The sequence below is a fragment of the Miniopterus natalensis genome, chromosome 1 (genome assembly GCF_054644295.1).
Source record: "Miniopterus natalensis isolate mMinNat1 chromosome 1, mMinNat1.hap1, whole genome shotgun sequence".
In the NCBI taxonomy this organism is placed as follows: domain Eukaryota; kingdom Metazoa; phylum Chordata; class Mammalia; order Chiroptera; family Miniopteridae; genus Miniopterus; species Miniopterus natalensis.
The window spans coordinates 88810432-88826782 of record NC_142081.1 but is presented as its reverse complement, the minus strand read 5'-3'; positions in this window follow the sequence as shown (position 1 = coordinate 88826782).

Here is a 16351-nt window from a genome sequence, read left to right as displayed (position 1 = left end):
GGTAGAAACATCAATGATGAGAGAGTCATTGATTGGTGCCTAGCCCACAACCCGGGCATGTGCCCTGACTGGGAGTCAAACCCCGATCTCCTGGACTCTAGGTCGATGCTCAACTGCTGAGCCACACCCAGCCAAGCTGATTTTTTTCTTTATCTCATTGGTAACCCATTCATTGTTTAACAATATGCTATTTAGCTTCCATGTGTATGAATTTTTTTTAGTGTTTTTATTGTAGTTGATTTCTAACTTAATGCCATTGTGGTCTGAAGAGATGCTTGATATGATTTCAATCTTCTTGAACTTGTAGAGACTTGTTTTGTATCCTAATGTGTGGTCTACCTTTGAGAATGTCCCATGTGCACTTGAGAAGAATGTATAATCTGGCAGCTTAGGTGTGGCATGTTTTGTAAAAGTCAATTAAATCCATCTGATCTAGTGTGTCATTTAGGCTCACTGTTTTCTTGTTGATTTTTTGTCTAGAATACCTAACTAGTGATGTCACTGGGGTCTTAAAGTCCCCTACTCTGACTGTATTTTTGTTGACCTCTCCCTTAAATTCCTCCAGAGTTTTAAAAATAAATTTAGGTGGTCCTATATTGGGTATATATATGTTTAACATGGTTATATCCTCTTGTTGGATAGATCCCTTTAGTATTATGTAGTGACCTTCCTTGTCTGTTGTTATGGTCTTCATTTTTGAAGTCTATTTTGTCAGATATAAGTATTGCTACCCCAGCTTTTTTAAAATTTCCATTTGCATGGGAAAAATTTTTCCATACTTTCATACTGTGTGTATTGTTCTGAGGTGGATTTCCTATGGACAGCATATATTTGGGTAATGTTTTCTTATCCACTCAGCTACCATGTGTCTTCTTATTGGAGAATGTAATTAATTTACATTTAAGATTACTATTGATAGGTACTTATCTATTACCATTTTAATTTTCCCCCCAATTTTTCTCTCTCTATTTCTACTTCTATTTATAGCTGTCCCATTAACATTTTTTGCAATGCTGCTTTGGTGGTGACAATCTCTTTAAGCTGTTTTTTTTGTCCTGGGAAGCTTTTTATTTCACCACCTGTTTTGAATGATAACCTTGCTGGATAGAGTAGCTTTGGTTTCAGATCCTTGCATTTCATTACCTTGAATATTGCATGCCATTTCCTTCTGGCCTGTAGAGTTTCTAATGAGAAGTCAGCTGACAGCCTTATGAGAGCTCCCTTTTAAGTAACAGATTGCTTATTTCTTGCTTCCTTTAAGAGTCTCTTTTTCTTCAATTTTTGACATTTTAATTATGATGTGTTTTGGCACTGTCCTTTTTGGCTTTTTGGGTTCTTCTTGCTTGGGACTCTCTGTGCCTCCTGAACTTGTGTAATTTTTTCCTTGCCTGGGTTAGAGAAGTTTTCTACCATTGTTTCTTCAAACAGATTCTCTATTCCTTGTTTATCCTCTTCTCCTTCTGGCAGTCCTATGATGTGAGTATTGTTTCATGTTGTCCCACAGCTCCCTTAAACTCTCCTCCTGTTTTTTAACTTTTCTTTTTCTTTTTGGATCTCTGATTGAGTGATAATTTTCTACCCTGTCTTCTAGTTTGCTGATCTGATTTCAGCTTTAACTTATCTGCTGTTTATTCCTTCCAATTTGTTTTTTATTTCTGTCACTATTAATTTTCTTCATCGTTTCCCTATATTTTCTCATCATCCTTACAATCAGTGTTCTGAAATCTATATCTGATAGATTGCTTATCTCCATTTCTTTTAGCTTTTCTGGAGAATTTTCTTGTTCTTTCAATTGGGGTTTGCTTTTTTTGTGTCCCGTTTTGGCTATTTGGCTTATTTCTATATGTTAGGTAGATCTGTTAGAGCTTTCCATCTTTTTGGAGGGTTTCTGGTGCAGGCCAATGTCAGATGCTGTTTTTGACTGTCCTTGATTACCCCGTTTAGAGCTATCAGCAATTATGGCTTGTGGAACCCTCTGGTGGGGCTGGGTTTGTTTGGACAGGATCAAGATACACACCAATGTCTGTTTTACCAAAGCCCAGGTCCAGACACAGATAAGGCAAAGACTCAAAGCACCCTGAGGTCCACCTCTGCCTGCAGGCTAATTAATCTGGGTTTCTCATTGAGCCTCAGGCTGTAGGCCTCAGCAAGGCACAAACTCCACAGGGTGGGGAGAGAGGTTTTCCAATAAGTAGGGCAATTGTTCCCCCACCCCCTAGGCAAAAGCTGCCTGGCTGGCAAAGATCTGTCTGAGAAAGATTTTCTCTGTAGTATGGGGAAATGATTCAGCACATGAATCCAGATAGCTGCCCTCTGAGCTCTCTTTCCAGTCTGCAACCTGAATTCTCCTTACACATCTCTAATCCACACTCTCTTCCCTCTGCTGGAGTTGAATGTGTGTGGCTATAGAAAACTTTGTAAGCTGGCCTTTTAGGAGGGTGCCTGCATTTCCAACCATCTCTCCCTGGCAGACAGAAACCCTGCTGCTTTTCACTGCCAGATATTATGTGGTTACCTTTTTCAGTTCTTGTGCTCTGAGCTGGAGAGCCCAGCTTGGTGTTTAGACTCCAGAGTTCTCAGTGGGAACACCCTACAGCTGAGATATCCCTCTGGACCTTCACCTGCTGCCTGTGGGAGCCCAGCCAGCTCTCTCATGCCTCCACACTTCCTACTAGTTTCTATGTGATCTCCACTTCAGTTCCTTGGTTATGATGTTTCTCTCCAGCTAGTCTTCAGGAGATTATTCAGGATGATTTTTTAAAATATTTTGGTTGTAATTCCAGTTTGTCCTGGGAGAGTGTCATTGTAGCTTCCACTCAATATGCTGCCATCTTGGTATCTCTCACTTTCAATTTTAAATGATAGCTTTCCTGGGTAGATAGTCATGGTTGTTTGTCCTTGCTTTTCATAACTTTGAATATTTCTTGCCAATCTCTCCTGGCCTGAAAACAGTATAATGGGAGCTCCCTTATAGGTAACTAACTGTATTCTCTTACTTCTTTTAAGATTCTCTCTTTGTCTTTAACCTTTGATATTTTAATTATGATATGTCTTAGTGTGAGCTCCTTTGGGTTCATCTTATTTGGGACTCTCTGTGCTTTCTGAAGTTATATTTTTTCCCCACTGGGTTAGAAAAGTTTTCAGTCATTATTTCTTCAAATAGTTTTGATTCCTTAATCTCTCTCTCCTTCTGGTACCCATGATGTGGATGTTGCTACCCTTGCTATTGTCCCAGATGTCTCTTAATTATCCTCATTTAAAAAAAAAATTTTTTCTTTTTGTTATGTTGCATTTCTTTTTCTTTCCCTCCTCACTGAGGATATTTTTTCCATTGCTTTTCAGAGAGAGTGGAAAGGGAGGAGAGAGAGAGAGAGAGAGAGAGAAAGAGAGAGAGAGAGAGAAAGAGAGAGAGAGAGAAACATCAGTTGATTGCCTCCTGCATGTGCTCTGACCAGAGCCAGGGATCAAGCCTGTAACTGAGGTATGTGCCCTTGACCAGAATTGAACCTGGGATCCTTCCTTCATGGGCCAAGACTTTAACCACTGAGCAAAAACAGCTAAGGCTAACTTGTCTTTCAAATCACTAATTTGATCATTTGTTTTATCCAATCTGCTGTTGGTACCTTATAGTATATTCTTTTTAAAAGAGTGATTTTGAGAGAGAGAGAGAGAGAAATTGTGAGAGATAAACATTGATGTGAAAGAGAAACTTTGATTATGCCCTGTGTATTGAACCCAAAACCTGGGTATGTGTCCTGACTGGGGATAGAACCCACCACCTTTTTGGTGTATGGGATATTGCTTTAACCAAAACAAACAGCCACACCAGACAGGGAAATTTCTGGTAGTGTATTCTTGATTTCAGATATTGTATTATTCATTTCTGACTTTTTATGGTTTCTATGTCCTTTTTTAATGCTTACTATCTCTTTGTTAAACTTCTCACTGAGTTTATCAATTCTTTATCTAAGTTCCTTGAGCATCCTTTTAACCATTCTTTTGAACTCTGTATCTTGTAGCTTGCTTGACTCCATTTTGGGGGATTTCTTCTGTTCTTTTCCTTGGAACATGTTTCTTTATCTCCCCACTTTGGCTGCCTTTATGTTTTTGTTTCTGTGTATTAGGTAGATCTCCTATGTCTTTCTGTTATGGGATTATGGCCTTATATAGTGCATATTTTGTAGGGCTCAGTGACACAACCTCCCTGATCACTTGAGCTAGGTGCTCTAGGAATGTCCCTTGTATGGCTTATGTGAATCCTCCTGTTTCATTTGAATCTTGATTGCTTTATGCCCATCAGTGGGTAGGATTTATCCTCAGGCTGTCTAACTATGAAGATTGACCCCAGTCACAGTGTAAGAGCTGCTGTGTGGGAGTTGACCTCACGAAGCAGAATTTGCCCCAGCATGGTCTGGTGTATGCCTAGATGTCCCTTTGGGTATGATACTTGTAAGGTTAATTGAGCTGTGCTCTGATGTGGACTAAAAGCCACCACCAGACTTACTGGTTCTGTGACCTCCTGGAATTGTGTCTGGCAACATCAATAACAGGTACTGCCAGAGACTGGCCTTACGCTTCCCATTTGGAGCTATAAAGTGATCTGTAGTTTATGTCTGCTTCTGCTTAGTCCATGTACTTACTAGAGGGGCTAAGCTGCACACCAAGGCTGGCTTTCACCAGTACTGAGCTTGGGGTCAGGTTTACAAAAGGTCTGAGGTACCCTGAGATCTGCTTTTGCCTGCCAGCTGCTCCACTACCCCTTAATTCTACCTGGACCTCCTCAAGAGCCTACCAAGTAAGCTGAGTTGCCTCCTCCACAAGACATTAGCTCAACTGGGCCAGAGTCAGGAGTGTGGAGCTATTGGATATCCTAGAGTGGGTTGGACTTGGTAAGGCACATGAGAGGTGGGGAGAAGAATGGCTCCACCCCAAAGCTCCACAACTCAGTCTCCCAGTGCCTGTATCAAGATTCCCTGAGACTGCTCAGGCCTCCTCAAGAACTCTCCAAGAAAGTTTCACCATGAGTCCAGGCTGACTGCAGGCAATAGACTCCTCTATAGGGTGGGAGCTCAGCAAGGTTGGACCACCCAGAGTCAGGGGGAATGGCAGATGGATCTCCCATGGGAGGATAGCACTCTCTGGTAAGCAGGGAGGAAATGGCACCCACCCCAGAGCTTCACAATTCAGCTTCTCCCTGTGCTCATCTCTGACAATCCCTGAGATCTCTGGACCTCCTCAAGAGCTCTCCAAGATAGTCTGCACCAGGGCCCAGGATGGCTGCAGCCAGTAAACTCCTCCACAGGGCATGAGTTTGGCAGGGTAAGGTATTATAAAGAATCTTACTGGAATGATAAAAATGTCTTAAAACTGAATTTACTAAAATTCTTTACTCATACAATTAAGATGGGTGAATTTTATGATATGACAATTGTACCTTAACGAAGTGTTTTAAAAAATAATTGCTATGGCTTGGCTAGGTGGTTCAGTTGGTTGGAGCATTGTCTCATGCACCAAAAAGGTTGTAGGTTTGATACCCACCCAGTTGGGGTGCATACAGGAGGCAGCTGATGGATGTTTCTCATCTCAATGCTTCTCTCTCTTTCTCTCCCTTCCTCTTTCTTTAAAATCAATCAACATCCTATATCCTTGGGTGAGGATTAAAAAAACTAAAACTAAAATAAAATAAAATAATAAAATAAAATAAATAAAATAATTGCTATGGCACAAGCATAGTGGCATTACAGGTCCATCTGGTATCTCTCTTTGAAATTACAACAAGTTGAAAACCTATAATTCAACAAAGGATTTTCTGCTCAACACACTAATACATTTGAGAGACTGGCACAATGAAATATCTGAAGGTGGGCAAATCTGGGCAAATGGGAAGAGGAAAGAGGAAAGAAGAGAGATAGATGTCACAGACAGCCCAGAGCTCACTGTGGGGTCTGGAACAAGGGACAAATTGGGTTTACACTCTGAGTTGTGGTACAGTAAGCATTTCTGCCTGAGTAGTCAGCAAAAACTGTGGCTGAACCTAGTAAAGGGAAAAAAATAAAACACAGAGGTGTGGTAGCTGTGCTCTAACAGCCACCATTACCAGCCATAAAACAAAAACGCAGAGCTTAGCTCCCTCCCCTCACCCTCCTGGAGCTCAGCTTCTCCTCACCATCTCTGAACTCACAGTGCACAGAAGCTGCAGCATTGAGTTTGGGATTACAGTGCACACTACCTGCAGCCCTGAGAACTGGAAATTCAGAAACATTCCTCTCTGAGTGGCAGGCACAAACTATAGCTAATCCCAGTGACAAGCATGTAGATACAGAGGCATGTCAGCTGAAGCCTTGCAGCCACTATTAATGGAAAAAGAAAAAAGCTACAAATGCATGAACCAGCCTATCTCAGCCTACCTCACCCCCACTCATTGCAGCTGAGCCCAGAGAAGGCACCTGGGACACCTCAGACAGCACAGCAATGCTGGCAGCATCTATTTGCAGGAGGCAGTACTGAGATTTCATGGGTTTGGAAGCCACATCACCCACCACATTCCACTGGGGTGATGCGGGATGGGGGGATGGTGGCCTGAGATCAAGGTGACCTGGTCACAGAGGAGATGCCCACCTCCTAAAAAAATACAGGGTATTTTCCACTGCTCCACAGTGAAAGAGAAAAGAACTTGCGCCTCAGTGCCACCTACTGGAAAACAAAAGAAAGACCTCTTTCTATCAATCTGGTAAATAGAAAATTGCTAAACTTTATTTTTAAAAGCAGTTTTTATTCTCCTGTATGCCTAGGCAGAGATATAATATGGCAATACCATGAATAACCAAAGTAATAGGGCAACTCAGAAAAAAAGAAAAATCTCCAGAAAATATACTTAAAGACAAGAAATATGTGATTCAAGTGGTAGAGAATGCAAGACTGCAGTTATGAAAAAATCCTCAATGAGATACAAAAACCTCAGGCAGTTTAATGAACTCCGAAATAAAATTGATGAACAAAAATAGTGGTTTATCAAAGAGATTAAAACATTTAAAAAGAAGCAAATAAAAATTCTGAAGCTGAAGAACTCAGTACCAGAAATGAAGAATAAACCACTGAGCTTAGGAAATAAGGCTGGCCAGATGGAGGAAAGAATTAGTGCTATCAAAGAGAAATCTAGAAATTATGCAGATAGAAGAAGAGAGAGATTTGAGAGTAAAACATATGAAAGAACTCTATGAGAACTCTCTAACTCCATCAGAAAGAGCAATATGAAGTAATGGGTATACTAGAAGCCAAAGAGAGGAAAAGGAAACAAAGAGCTTATTCAAACAAATAGTAAATGAGAACTTCCAAAACCTATGGAAAGAACTGGATCCTTGAATCCAAGAAGCAAAAAGAACCTTTAATTATCTCAATCCAAATAGGCATTCCCCAGTGCCCCTAATATTAAACTGGCAAAAATTAATGATAGAGAAAAAATTCTCAATGTAGTCAAGCAATAAAAGATGGTAACATATAAAGGAAATCACATTAGATTATCATTAATATTTTTCATGACAGAAATATATGTAAAATCTTTATTGTATGTATTATGAAAAATTTCAATTTTATTTTATTTTTTAATTAAATTTATTGGGGTGACTGGTTAATATGAACATATATGTTTCAGATGTGTGTTTCTGTGTTACAAGATCTGTATATTGCTCTGTGTGCCCACCATCCAAAGTCATATCTTCTCTAGTCATCATATATTAAGACCCCCCTCACCCCTCCACTCCCCACCTAGATTATCATTAGATTTCTTAGCAGAAATCCTACAAGCTAAGGTAGAGTGGAATCAAATATTTAAAACTGCAAACCTTATTCAGAATAGGGTGTTACACACTTAAATATAACATAATGGTTAAAGGCAGAAAAACACATTTTAAAAAAGAAGACAATAGCTAACACAATTTGGAAGTAAACACCCTAAAAAGAGATAATTTATTACAGTAAAAACAGAAAGGGAATGAATAAAGGTCTGAATTTGTGTAGGGAAATAGAGATAAGATGCATTCAGAAGAAAAAAAGGCTGTTACATATATAAAATTTTCTTTTGCATTAATCTAATGGTAACCACACAAAAAAATCTAGAACTTACACACATAGCATCAAAAACAGGAAACAGGAAAAGAATCATAGCATACCACCAATCTGAAGTAACAGACAGAAACACAAAATAAAAGAAACAATGGAGACAAAGAGCTACCAGAAAACAATAGATAAAATGGCATAGGAAATCCTTATACATCAATAATCACCCTAAGTTTAAATGGACTGAACTCACCAATAAAAAGGCACATAGTAGTGGATAGGATAAAACAAACAAACTCAGAACTGGAAGATGGCAATGGAGTAGGTGAATCTCTCTCCCATGTCCTCCCAGAATCCAACTGGAAAGGAACTAAATTTTGGAATATTCACCATGAAATATCAGCTGAAGAGGAGACTTTTAAACAAAGAAGAGCAGAAACGACATCAAGACTGGTAGGAAAAGTAGAGTTGTGAGAGGTGCTGGCCCAGCTCTAAGGGGTGGCAGGGCAACAGCAAGGAGGGTTTCCCCAGTGAGGAGAGAGGCCTACACACCAAGCAGGGCACTCCAGCCTGGTCAGCCAGAGCTGCCAACAGCCACCCACACGGCAACCAGCAGCAGGGCTTCTAGCAGCCAGAATGCTAAACTGAAAGAAAAAGCCACTTTTTTTTTAAAGGGCTGGAATACAGAACTTTTGTTCCCAGACCCTCACCCTAGATTTTGGCAGAGGGAGGGTAGTGCAGACTAGAATCACCTGAAGAGAGACAGGGGTGGAAGGAGATGGGGGGAGGCAAAAGGGAGGGCAGTTGCTGGGATGCTTGTGCTGAATCATCCACCTTGAGAGGCACAAGCCCCTCCCAACAACCGAAGCCTGGGGAGGAGCAAATACCCTACCCCACCAGGATACAACTTGCCCCCTCCTAAGGAATCTTGTGTGCTCCAACTTTGGATTCCAGCACACCCTAACCTGCATCATGACCCTTGCTGAGAAGGCAGCAGTCTCAGGGAGTAGCAGTCTCAGGGAGCATCAGTGACTGGCTTTGGGGTAAGGAAATTTTCCCCACATTCCCATGAACTTTGCTGGTGCCTCCCTCTCATGGAAGAGCTGATAGAAACTCCTGGCTTCCAACAGATCCCACTGCACTGCCTAAGAGGAACTCCACCTCCCCGAGGTCAGGAAATAGTCCAGGAACACATCCACCATATTCCCTGAAATTTAACATTTGCTGACCCACCTTAGGGGTCTCATGCTGCTAAAAAGCCAGTCTAGCAGCTCAACTTGGCCCATCCTGTGGGCACCCAAGCACAGTGCAGGCAGCCACAGGTGTGGATTGCTTGAAACTTCGAGCAGGATGCTTAGAGCCAAATTGGATAGCTTCTGACTTTGGCTAGCACATAAGTACCTCCCAGGAGGCCTGAAATCATCATACAAAACAGCCTCAAACAACATAGGAGCAGGATTCACAGGGAAATCTTAGCAGGCACTAAAATCTTCCAAGACCAACTTCATTCAGTTGTTTTTTTGGCTTTTGTTTTTCATTCATGCTTTCTTTTTTCTTATTTTGGCATTATTATTATTATCATTATTTTTCTCTTTTCTCTCTTATTTCTTTCATATCTCTTATTTGCCTTCTTCCTTTTCTTACTTTATTTTAAAAATTTCTTTTCTTCTTTTTATGATTTATTTTTCTTTCTCTCCTTTTACCTTTTCATAATACCTTTTCTCTTTCTTTTTTCCTTTTTTACTGCTTTCATTTTCCTACACTTTACTGTTTTTTCCTCTCTCTTCTTTCCTTTCAAAATCTTTCTTCTTGCCCTTTTCTCTTTTAGTAATTTTTAATTTTTTTAATTTTTATTATTATTTTTTCCTTCTTTGTTTATTTTTATTGTTCTCTTTCTCTTTCTTATTACTCTTTTCTTTTGTGTTTGTTTTTGCTGCTGCTGTTAAGTTCTTTTGTATGTATTTGCTTGTTTCATGTTTTGTTTTGTCTTATCAGCACCTGAACAACAACTTGCATGATATAGTTTTGGTTGAGCCTCACAGTTAGCCAGCATGAGAGGAGATCCCACCCATGAATTGGACAAAAATAACCAAGACCAATTACAACAGGAGGGCCCAAATAACACACAAAAGAGTCACTCCTAGAGCATCCAACTCAGGAGTTCAAGGAGACCATATCACTGGGTCCCACAGGACATTTACTACATAAGTCTACCCCAGGAAGACTGGGAGTCATAGCAGGCATATCTAATACATAGAAACAAACAAAAAAAGACAACTAAAATGGTGAGACAAAGAAACAAACCCCAAATGAAGAAAAGCAGGAATCTCCAGAAAAAGGCCTAAATGAGATAGAGGTAAGCAATTTATCAGATATAGAGTTCAGAGTACTGGCTATAAGGATGCCCACGAAACTTAATGAGAATGACAAGGAACTTAATGGTAACTATAAGGAAATTAGTGGACACAACATCAGCATGAAAAAAGACAAAAACCATGAATAAGAACTAGTCAGGAATGAAGAATACTCTATCTAACATAAAAAATAAACTGGAAGGAACTAAAAGCAGGATTGAAGAAGCAGAGGCTGGAATCAGTGATTTCAGTGATTTGGAAGACAAGTACAAAAACAACGCTCAATTAGAGCAGAAAACAAACAAAAAAAAAACTTGAGGCTGGTATAACATCTGCAAATCAATAAATTTGATACATCACATAAACAAAATGAAGAACAAAAATCATATGATCATATCAATAGATGCAGAAAAAGCATTCAAGAAAATCCAGCACCCATTTCTGAAAAAAAACTCTCATCACAGTGGGAATGCAGGGATCATAACTCAACATAATAAAGACCGTATGTGAAAAACCTACAACCAACATCATCCTCAATGGGCAAAAACTAAAACCATTTCTCTTAAAACAAGAACAAGACAGGGATGTCAACTTTAACTGCTCTTATTCAACACACTACTGGAAGTCCTCGCCACAGCCATCAGTTAGGAAGAAAACATAAAAGGTATCCAAATTGGAAAGGAGAAAGTAAAACTCTCATTATTTGCAGATGACATGATATTCTACATAGAAAACCCTAAAGACTCCATCAAAGTACCCCTAGATTTGACAAACGAATTTGGCAAGGTAGCTGGATACAAAATCAAAATCCAGAAATCAATGGCATTCTTATACAACAACAATGGACTTTTAGAGAAAGAAACTAAATAGAAATACCATTTACCATTGCAGCTAAAAAAAGTAAGATACCTAGGTATAAACTTAACCAAGGATATAAAAGACCTGTACTCGGAAAACTGCGGGGCACTGAGAAAAGAAATAGAAGAAATAAACAAGAGAAAGATTATACCATGCTCAATGATTGGAAGAATTAATATCATTAAAATGTCCATACTACCCAAAGCAATTTATAAATTTAATGCAATTCCTATGAAAATAACAACAGCATATTTCACAGATCTAGAACAAATTTTTGAAAATTTATATGGAACCAAAAAAGACCCCCAATAGCTGCAGCCATCTTGAGAAAAAAGAATAGAGTGGAAGGGATCACTTTACTGGACATCAAACTGTACTACATAGCCATTGTAATAAAAATGGCCTGGTATTGGCACAACAGACATATAGACCAATGGAACAGAACAGAGTCCCCAGAAATAGACCCACACCATTATGGTCAGTTAATATTTGACAAAGGAGGCAAGAGCATACAATGGAGTAAAGAAAGTCTCTTCAATAAGGGGTGCTGGGAGAACTGGACAGGTAGATGCAAAAAAATAAGACTAGACCACCAACTTTCGCCATACATAAAAATAAACTCAAAATGGAAAAAAGACTTAAACGTAAGTCATAAAACCATAAAAATCCTGGAGGAAAACATAGACAGTAAAGTCACAGACATCCCATGTAGTGGAATTTTCACTGATACATCTCCTGGGGCAAGAGAAACAAAAGAAAAAATAAGCATATGGGACTACATCAAACTAAAAAGCTTTTGCACAGTAAAAGAAAACAGCTTCAAAATACAAAGGAACCCCACGGTCTGGGAGAACATATTTGCCAAGGATGTATCTGATAAGGGGCTAATTTCCAAAGTGTACAAAGAACTCATAGCACTCAGCAAGAGGAAGACAAACAACCTAATTAAGAAATGGGCAAAGAACCTGAATAGACACTTCTCCAAAGAGGACATACAGATGGCCAAGAGACATATGAGAAAATGCTCAACGTCACTAATCATCAGAGAGATGCAAATTAAAACCACAATGAGGTATCACTTCACAGCTGTCACAATGGCTACCATCAACAAATCAATAAATGACTTATGCTGGTGAGGATGTGGAGAAAGGGGAGCCCTAGTACACAGCTGGTGGGGATGTAGACTGGTGCAAACACTATGGAAAACAGTATGGAGGTTTCTCAAGAAATTAAAAATGGAGCTGCCTTTTGACCCAGTGATCCCACTCCTAAGAATATATCCTAAGAATCCTGAAAACTAATCAGAAAGAATATATGCACCCCTATGTTCATAGCAGCACAATTTACAATAGCTAAGATCTGGAAACAGCCCAAGTGACCATTAGTAGATGAGTAGATACAAAAGCTATGGGACATATACACAATGGAATACTATGCAGCTGTAAAGACGGGGCTTGTGCCCTTTGGGACAGTATGGATGGACCTGGAGAATATTATGCTCTGAAATAAGCCAGGCAGAGAAAGACGAACACCACATGATCTTGCTTATATGTAGAATCTAAAGAGCTTAATAAACTGATGAACAGGATAGATTCAGTGACATAGAAGCATAGATCAGACTGCCAAATGTCAGAGGGATGGCGGAAGGTGGGTGGATGGAGGGGGAGAGATTTACAAAAGAATTCATATGCATATATGCACAACCCCAGGATATGGACAAAGGTGGGAAGAGGTACTGGGGCGGTGGATTAAACGGGGTGGAATGGGTCATTGGGGGGGAAAAAGGGACATCTATAATATTTTAAACAAAAATAAAATTAAAAAAAAAAGAATCAAATTGGAAAAAAAAAATTTGAGTTAAAGAGAACTATGGGACAATGTGAAGTAGATCAACATCTCCATGATAGGAGTACCAGAGTGGGAAGAAAGTGAGCAAGGAATAGAGAACCTGTTTGAAGACATAATGAAAGAAAACTTCTCAAACCTGGGTGAAGGAAAAAGTCACAGAAGATCAGGAAGCACAGAGAGATTCAATCAAGATAAACAGAAAGAACCACACAAGACACATCATAATTAAAATGGCAAATGTTAAAGACAAAGAGAGACTCTTAATGACAGCAAGGGAAAGACAGTCTATTACCTACAAGTGAGCTCCCCTAAGGCTGCCAGCTAAGTTCTGAATAGAAAGACTACATGCCAGAGAGAATGGCATGCAGTATTCAACGTAATGTAAGGGAAGGATTTGAAACCAAGAATACTCTATCTAGCAAGGCTATCTTTCAAAACTGATGGGGAAATAAAGATCTTCACAAACAAAGGAAGATTAAAAGAGTTTATTACCACTAAACCAGCCCTGCAAGAAATGCTAAAAGAACTGTTAGAAGAAGAATATATAGAGAGGAACATAGGTATAAAGAATAAAAATGGGCCTGGCCAGGCATGACTCAGCAGTTGAGCATGAACCTAGGATCCAGGTAATCAGGATTCGATTCCCAGTCAGGGCACATGCCTGGGTTGTGGGCTCAACCCCCAGTCAGGGGCATGCAGGAGGCAGCCGATCAATGACTCTCTCATCATTGATGTCTCTCTCTCTCTCTCCCTCTCTTTTTCTCTCTCTGAAATCAATAAAGATATATTTTTTTAAAAAAGAATAAAAATGGAAACAAATAAGTACTTATCAATAATAACCTTAAATGTAAGTGGATTAAATGCTCCAAAGAAAAGACATGAGATAGTTGAATAGTTAAGGAAACATGACCCATATATATGCTGTTTGCAAGAGATCCACATCAGTATAAAAAACTCAGGTTGAAAGTGAAGGTATGGAAAAATTTTTTTCCATGTAAATGGAGAAGGGAAAGCTGGTGTAGCAATACTTGTATCTGACAAAATAGACTTCCAAACAAAGTAAATAAGAAGAGATAAAGAAAGTCACTAAGTAATACTAAAGGGATTATTCCAACAAGTGGTATATAACACTGGTAAATATATATGCACCCAATATAGGAGCACCTAAATATAGAAAAAAGCACATAAAACTCTTGGAAGACTTTAAGAGAGAGATTGAGAGCAATATAGTAATAATTGGGGACTTTAACACCCCACTGACACTACTGAATAGATCTTTCAGACAAAAATTCAACAAGGAAACAGTGACCCTAAATGCCACACTATATCAGATGGATTAAATTGAAATTTACAGAACATTTTACCTCAAAATTGCAGAATATACATTCTTATCAAGTGCACATGGGACATTCTCAAAGACAGATCACATTAGGCCAAAAAACCAAATCTCTACAATTCAGGAAGATTGAAATTATATCAAGCATCTTCTAGGGTCACAACAGCATGAAGCTAGAAATCAACTACAATAAAAACTCAAAAACATTCAAACATATGGTGGCTAAAATGTATGTTATTAAACAATGAATGGGTTACCAATGAGATTAACGAAGAAATAAAAAACTTCCTTGAAGCAAATGAAAATGAACACACAACAATAGAAAAGCTATAGGACACAGCAAAAGCAGCCTTGAGAGGTAACTTCATAGCATTACAGTTCTACCTCAAGAAACAAGAAAATCTTGAACAGATTTTCAAACCCTACAACTAAAGGAATTAGAAAGAGAATAACAAGAAAAGCCAAGAGTAAGTAGGGGGAAGAAAATAATAAATGTCAGAGTGAAAACAAATGACACAAAGACTAAAAAAGTAATACAAAAGAAACCAAGAGCTGGTTCTTTGAAAAGATAAACAAAATAGATGAACCTTTAGCCAGACTCATCAAGAAACAATGATGGAATTCTCAAATAAATAACATCAGAAATTAATGTGGAGAAATAACAACTGACCCAATAGGAATACAAAGGATTGTAAGCTAATACTATGAACATCTATACTCCAACAAATTGGACAACCTGGATGAAATAGAAAATTTTCTCAAAACATACAATCTTGCAAAACTTAACCAGGAGGAATCAGAAAAATTGATTAGTCTGATAACAACTAATGAAATTGAAGCAGTAATCTAAAAACTCCTACCAACCAAAAGTCCTGGACCAGATGGATTTACAGGGGAGTATTACCAAACATTTAAAGAAGAACTAACACCTATCCTCATTAAAATATTCCAAAAAAATTAAAAGGAAAGAACATTTCCAAGCTCTTTTTATGAGGCCAGCATTAGCCTAAATCCAAAACCAGATAAAGACACTACAAAAAAAGAAAATCACAGGCCAGTATTCCTAATTAACATAGATGCTAAAATCCTCAACAAAATATTAGCAAATCAGATCCAGCAATATATTAAAAAGATCATACATCCTGACCAAGTGGGATTTATTCTAAGGATGTAAAGCTGGAACAATATTGGAAAATCACTAAATGTGATACATCACATAAACAAATTGAAAGACAAAAAATCACATGATCATATTAATAGACAAGGAAAAAGCATTTCACAAAATACAGCACTGATTTTTGATAAAAATTCTCAGCAAAGTGTGAATAGAGGGACCATACCTCAACATAACAAAGGCCATATATGACTCACCTACAGGCAGCATCATACTCAACTGGCAAAAACTTAAAATGTTTCCCATAAAAACAAGAACAAGGCAGGTTTTTCCGCTTTCACCACTCCTATTCAATATAGTGCTGGAAGTCATAGCCATAGAAATTCAGACAAAAAGGAAAAACAAAAGGCATCCAATTGGAAAGGAGGTAAGTAAACCTGTCATTATTCATGGATGACATGATATTGTACATAGAAAAACCTAAAGACTCCTACATTTAATAAATGAAGTAACATAATAGCAGGATACAAAATTAACATCCATCAACTGATGGCATTTTTATATAGCAATAATGAATTCTCAACAAGAGAACTAATAAAAGAATTCCATTTAGCATTGCAACAACAATGAAAAAAGATATCTAGGAATAAACTTAACCAAAGAGGTCAAAGACCTGTACTCAGAGAACTATGAGACATGTTAAAAAGAAATAGAAGAAAATACAAACAAGTGGGAGAATATACCCTGTTCATGGATTGGAAGAATTAAGACCATTAGAATGTCCAC